Here is a 6,000-nt window from a genome sequence, read left to right on the forward strand (position 1 = left end):
TAGGATTAATTCAGAACAAAAGGCAGGAACTTACAAAACCAAAAGCTGCAGATCTGGATTACTGCTGGATGGAAGGAAATCCCCACAACTCCTCGTAGAAGACTTTGACCACGTTCTTGGGACACTACTGGGACTGGATCCCACAGCAAAAACTAAAGACTTCCCAACGATGCCTGTAGGTCTGGCTTGGGAAAAATGTCTGCCTGGGATAAACTGGGTAATCAGTATAACCTTAAAATGTCAGGGCCAGGCTTGGAGAGGAACCTCTGCGTCACCTCGGAGCACCTCCCACCCAGGCCGGCCACTGACGCCTCCAAGGAAGGGGGAAAATGGAGAATCCAGCTCCACAATCCTGGGGAGGGACGTGACCCTCCCCGATCTCTGCAGGCACCACTGCAGCCCTGGCCAGGAGATTTTAGCACAGGCATGAGCTCAGTGTGATGCTGCTGTACAAAACCTCGAGGCAAGCTGAAAAAACAAAAGCCAGAACTGAGGGTGTCTGAGTCCCCACAGACTGAGGGCAGGAAGGATCACAACAGCCACTCCAGCACCTCCTACAGGGAGACTGAACACCTGAATCACAGATGGTTTATTCATTAAATTGGCTATTTCAAACCCATTAGCCCCATGCCAGTCGTTCACGTGGGCAGTGGGGCATGGCTGGGTGGCTCCATGTCTGCATCTCTTCCTCTCTGGTCACATCCCAAATCTGGGTCTGCAACTCCATCTCCTCCCAGACCCCACATCTCATGCAGAGCAGCAGCTGCCCATTCCAGGGATCATTCCACGTTGTATTGAGACATGGTTAACAGAACCAAACCCAGTGGTCACACCAATCAAACCGAGCTGTCAGTCAATCCATACTCCTGCCTTAAACATGAAATACAAACACTTCGTTTCTCAAGGCAAGCCCACAGGTTCTCTGATGATCTGCATCTGTGTTTCCTATTCTCACAGAGGAGGAGAAATTGTTTCCTCTGGTGCACAGCTCTGCACACGTGAACAAAACCCGAGACGAAATCCAGGAACATCATTCCTGAACGTGTTTCACAGATCACAGGCAAATTGCTCAGCAGGTCTGGCTACTCCTCCCAAAAAGGGAACAGTCTATGTTTGGACCACCAGTAAACAGAAAATCTGCTAAATTTGGAACATTTACCTGTGAACAGTTTGGTGGCAGAATATTTTTAGCTCTAAGGACAGAGTGTTAATGACACACCTCTCCTGTTCCAAGGGCATGGGGATGAGCAGTGAGGCTATTCCCAGTATCCAACAGGTGTGGGTCAGCATCTGCTGCCACAAGGGCTTCACATGCAGTGCCTCTTTTGTTCAGTCCCCACTGCCCTCTTGACGTGAGGGGCTGCTGAACAAATCAAACCAACTCACCATTTCTTTTTAGAGTTCTAACACTCAGCACATTGTGGAATAAAAGAGGCTGCGCAGTGGCGTAAATGTGTTTGTCTGGTGGTGGTGGTGGCACACCAAAGGGGTTTCTGGTACGCTAAATAAAACACATGCAGCTTAAAAACAAATATAATATTTGTGCAATGTAATAGGAGAGTAAATATATTAAACAATCAAATAATATATTAGGAGAATATAAGCAGAAAAGTGAAAAGACATGACAAAGTAAGAACATCCTCAAATTGTCAGCGTTCAACGAGAAAAAAACCTCAGAGAGAAGATAATGAGAAGAATGTTAACGATGATGAAAAACAATAGCTCAATATAATCCTCAACCTTAATCTGTCCTTGGGCACAGGGAGATGTACACAATCCCTGAGTACAACCTTTATACATTGGTGCATACCTTTTGATAATCACACACATTTCACTGCAAGCAGAAATAACACAGACACAGCCCCCCCACCCAGCCATAAAATCTGTTATGAACTCAACCCTCACCTAACAATACCCATCAAAGCTTTTTCCATGCAAAACTGGCCTTTTTAAATGAGGAATGGACAGTAAAAAAACATGTCTGGGATTAACAATACACGAAAAAGAAATAAAGTTGGACAAAATAGAAAAAAAGCTGCCTGCTTAAATATATATAGAATTGATCTATGTCACTCTGATCAAGCTGTTGAATAAGTTGGTGTCTACTGGGCATAAGAAGAAATTTTCTTATGTCTTTCTTTTTTTAAAAAAAAACATGTAATCTCTCTGAAACCCTTTTTTCATTACAGGAAAAGCCTCCAAAGGTCCAGCTGTAACTGCTGCAACGTTGTATTCATGTTCATTAGAAAAACAAATTCACAACAGATCATTTTAAGAGTAGTAATAAAAGGCTGACAAACGAAAACCACATGTGGGTGGGGGGAAAAGAACCCAGCAGTGGGGGAAGCAGGCTCCAAAGCAGGATCCGCAGGACACGGATCCCAATGGATCACACTCCCCTCGGTGTGGAGCTGCAGATCCAACGCTTGCTTCTCCACACAAGCGGGATCTGGTCAGAACAATCCAACACGAGATGGTTTCTCAGGTTTAAAGCAAGAGGAGGCAACTGGATTTTCACATTTCACACCTCTAGGCCAGATTCCCACTGGTTTCACTTGGGCAAGCTGCCACGAGCCTCAGCAAAGGTGAGGGTCCAACGTGTTGGCAAACTCCCCACGGCAGGAGCCGTACACCAGGAAAGCCCTTACGGCTCCACACGGCTCCTGCCATGGAGCACAGGCCTGGCCTCATCAGGAGTTCCCAGGCAGCACAGGAAAGAACCTGCACTGCTCTCCTGCACAGCCTCAGCTGAGCCAGAGAGATCCGAGGGGAGCTGGTGGCTCCTGGCCCTGACTCAGGTCACCTGTCCTGCCCCTGAGGCTCCAACCCTTCCAGAGGTATTCCTAGACCCGAGGGAAAGGGCAGTCAGGAAGCCTGTGGCCACAGACACCAGCCCAGGCAGGCTTTAGTAGCTGACTCATGGCTAATGGGCAATGATAAACTATTGTACTGGTTGTTCACTTGTGCCCAGATCAGATGACTAAGGAATTTAGGTGCCTATAGAGATTAACAGTCTAAACAACTTTTACAGTCTGACCCTTAAACATCTGCATAAACAGACTTTCTCCTCTGTGCTCCATGAAAGATGTCCACGCACTCCTTGCTAATAAAACACAATAATTTTGCAGGCAATCCAACTACAAATATTCCATCCTGTAACTGACCCACATGAAAAATAAATCCTTAGTCAGGTGACGTAATGCAAACCAGCGATCCGGGCCCATCCAATAAAGGGGCTTTAACTGATTCCATCTTAGACATGATGAAGGAAAAAGAAAACATCTTTCATAAAATGGTTTGTACTCCTGCTCCCCAGGGGCTCTTGGAGCAGCACAGCAGTATCCTGGTCTCCACATATGCAGCAAGAGGGTTTTGCCCCTCTCTGCCCCACTCCTGTGTGCAGGCAGGGTTCAGTGACACACGGCAATTCCAAAAGCTGCAGGATCCGTGCCACCACAGAGATGAAACAGCATCTCTAACGCTTTTTGCCTCATGGCTGCTGCAAGCTCCTATTTTATCCCAAAATGCTGCATCCTGCTTTAGTGAGTGTCATTTGCTGCACTTAACCTGCATTACAGAAAAACCCAAATCGGGTTCTGTTCCAGAACCTGATCTCCTGATTTCACATTCATAATTCCACGCTTATGCTCCTGCATGAAGTAACAAAATATTCCCTATTTTCTTGCCTCTTCAGCACTAGTTGTGACACATGAGCCAGCCCCTCATCCCTCCTCACAGCCCTACAACCACTGCTAAGTCATGGAGGCATCACTACAGCCATTTCTGTTCTCCCCAGAAACACGGAGGGAAAAAAAAACCCAAAACGCCAAAGGATAAGAATAATTCTTTAAAAATCACATCCTGTGGCCATCATCCACCTTCCCAGCCCTTTTTCCCATTCCATTTTCACTCCTGTCTCTCTCTCCAGAGCCTTCTGAGAGAATGCAAGTCCTTCCTCCAGTGGAGTTTTCCTGCAATGGCCCGAGGAGTCACAGCCTCCCCTGACATTTCCACACGGCTGCTATCTCTCGGAATAAATTCCTCTCCCTGCCCTGCCTCTGTAAGCTCGGCTCCGGGGAGCATTGTTCCCCAAGATGCCCGTCAGCACGGGCTGCGGGAATTCCAGCCCTTTTCCCCAACTGTTCAATAAGCAGCTTTCATAATGCTGGTATCCTGTCAATAAAGGTCGAAGGATGAGCCGAACGCTCCGGATCTTGACAGTTTGTGTTTATTCCCTCCCCCTGCAATCCTGATCTTGAACATTTAGCATTTATACCTACGGACATTGCGGAGCACAACGTAGAAACACACATCGCTACTCACCTTTAAACAAGAATGCAATTTCATTCACGATTAAGACATCAACATCACAAATTCAACGCTCACTCTAGTTCTGTATCATCACTCCAAAAGGAAAAACATCAGCTACTGAATGAAACGTCAGCCCCGGTGCCATGAACAAGGATTTTTCAGAGCTGCTGCAGTCTCACAGTCCCTAGCACAAGTCTGCCATATTTTTTTTTGTTAAATCGGGCCTGTACCCACCTAACAGGCAGAGCCAGCCCCGAGCCAAGCGAAGCGAGGCCACGCATGGTGCTGCTCACTGCGGCCCGATGGGCGCGCCCGGAGCGCAGCCCCGCAGCCGGGCTCAGCGCGGCGCTCCCGCACACAAAGCCCCGCAGCGGGCCCGCCTGACAGCGCGACCCCCGCGCCGCCCCCCGCGTCCCGCCCCGACCAAGAAAAATAAAGAAGGAATTACATCCGTCTAGCAAGGAATACCGCAGGAGCAGCAGTCGAGCCGGGCTCTCCGCACCGCACCGCGCGGGGCGTGCGGCTGCGCGGCGGAGGCGGCACCGCGGGCGGGGAGGGAGGGAGGGAAGGGGAGGGAGGGAGGGAGGGAAAGGGGCGGTGGCCGCGGCCCCCGGGGACGGGCCGGGGCCGCCGCAGGGCAGGGCAGGGCAGGGCGGGGCGGGGCGGCTGTGACAGCGCCGAGCCCGCTCCGCGCCGATCGGGGCTGCGGGGAGGCTGCGGGAGCTGCGCGCACGGAGCCGGCAGGAGGGGCCGCCCCCCCGTCCCCGCTGCCCGTTCCCCGCTCCCCGCTGCCGGTCCTACCTCGGCGCTGCCCGGGCGGCGGCTCCGCGGAGGGAGCGCGGTACCGCAGCCCCGCCCGGAGCGGAGCGGAGCGGAGCGGGGGGCGCGGGGGGCGGGGACAGCGCGGGAGGAGCCCCTGCCCTGCGGCGGCCCTGCGGAGCGGGGGGCTCGGCACGGCCCGCAACCCGCAATCCGCATCGCATCCTCACCTGCTGCTGCTGCTGCTCCGGCTGCTGCCCCTGCTGCTGCTCGGGCCTGCCCGCTGCTCACGCCAGGTCTTCCCCCTCCGCCGGCCCTCGCTCGCAGCCTCCCGTGGGTGTTATCCAGCCGCTCCCGGCTCCCCTTCCCTTCTCTTACATTTATTTGGCTATTGGGTCTCTCCAGCCTCCTTGCTCCTCCTCCTCTGACACCCTCTCCTATCGCAAAGACAATGTTGGCTCGCCCCCAGCATCCATTTCCTCTAGTGCTGCTCTCCCTCCCGCTGCTCTGTCATTCCTAGTGGAAACCCCATCCCAGCTTTGACTTCATCCACTGCAGTCATCCTCTCCTGCTGCTCCGGTCCTGCCACCTTCCCGCGTAAACAGCCTCCCTTTGCCAGTGCAACCCAAGCCCTGGAACCCAGCTGTTCTTGTGCCACACTTTCCCTTTTCCTCTTTTCCTGGGCAGGTTTTTGCGTGTATTTCCAGAGAAAACTGCTGTCCCACGGCCAGTGCGCCTCTCCCTCCCTTCCCCTCTTCCACGGCCAAGGTCACAGGCAGACGCTGCTGCTTCTGCTTTCCTTTGCTAATCCTGGCCTCCCTGCTTGCCTTGCTGTCCTCATCCTCCTCATGCCCATGCTCCTTCCCTCTTGCCCACTCTCCCTCACCTCTCACTTGCAATAGAGCTATGGACCTCACTTCTCACTTGCAA

General features: G+C 52.2%; 1 protein-coding gene across 4 annotated transcripts in view; it reads right to left on the reverse strand.

The window, feature by feature from the left end:
- The window catches only part of SPTBN1 (spectrin beta, non-erythrocytic 1), a 115,665-nt gene extending 110,177 nt beyond the window's left edge, over nt 1-5,488 (reverse strand). For 2 of the 4 annotated variants that reach the window (XM_058836555.1, XM_058836552.1), the window contains exon 1: nt 5,301-5,488. The gene's annotated coding sequence lies outside the window, so the exon portion shown is untranslated. Of the gene's footprint in view, nt 1-34; nt 164-4,759; nt 4,859-5,300 lie in introns of those variants that run through there. The other 2 variants (XM_058836553.1, XM_058836554.1) reach the window with 2 other exon arrangements.
- Between the last annotated feature and the right edge of the window lie 512 nt (nt 5,489-6,000).

This window comes from Poecile atricapillus, chromosome 3 (genome assembly GCF_030490865.1).
Source record: "Poecile atricapillus isolate bPoeAtr1 chromosome 3, bPoeAtr1.hap1, whole genome shotgun sequence".
Lineage (NCBI taxonomy): Eukaryota > Metazoa > Chordata > Aves > Passeriformes > Paridae > Poecile > Poecile atricapillus.